The sequence below is a fragment of the Electrophorus electricus genome, chromosome 8 (assembly GCF_041902795.1).
Source record: "Electrophorus electricus isolate QZ-2024a chromosome 8, ASM4190279v1, whole genome shotgun sequence".
NCBI classification, from domain to species: Eukaryota; Metazoa; Chordata; class Actinopteri; order Gymnotiformes; family Gymnotidae; genus Electrophorus; species Electrophorus electricus.
Window position 1 is genome coordinate 34,054,332 of NC_137504.1, and position 669 is coordinate 34,055,000.

Below are 669 nucleotides of genomic sequence, written 5' to 3' on the forward strand. Positions count from 1 at the left end.
CTCTCTCAGGTGTGCACTGGCGATCAGTGACCTCTCTCAGGTGAGCACTGGCGATCAGTAACCTCTCTCAGGTGAGCACTGGCGATCAGTGACCTCTCTCAGGTGAGCACTGGCGATCAGTGACCTCTCTCAGGTGAGCACTGGGGATCAGTAACCTCTCTCAGGTGAGCACTGGCGATCAGTGACCTCTCTCAGGTGAGCACTGGCGATCAGAGACCTCTCTCAGGTGTGCACTGGGGATCAGTGACCTCTCTCAGGTGAGCACTGGCGATCAGTGACCTCTCTCAGGTGTGCACTGGCGATCAGAGACCTCTCTCAGGTGAGCACTGGCGATCAGTGACCTCTCTCAGGTGAGCACTGGCGATCAGTGACCTCTCTCAGGTGTGCACTGGGGATCAGTGACCTCTCTCAGGTGTGCACTGGGGATCAGTGACCTCTCTCAGGTGAGCACTGGCGATCAGTAACCTCTCTCAGGTGAGCACTGGGGATCAGTAACCTCTCTCAGGTGTGCACTGGCGATCAGAGACCTCTCTCAGGTGAGCACTGGGGATCAGTGACCTCTCTCAGGTGAGCACTGGGGATCAGTGACCTCTCTCAGGTGAGCACTGGGGATCAGTGACCTCTCTCAGGTGAGCACTGGGGATCAGTGACCTCTCTCAGGTATATTTT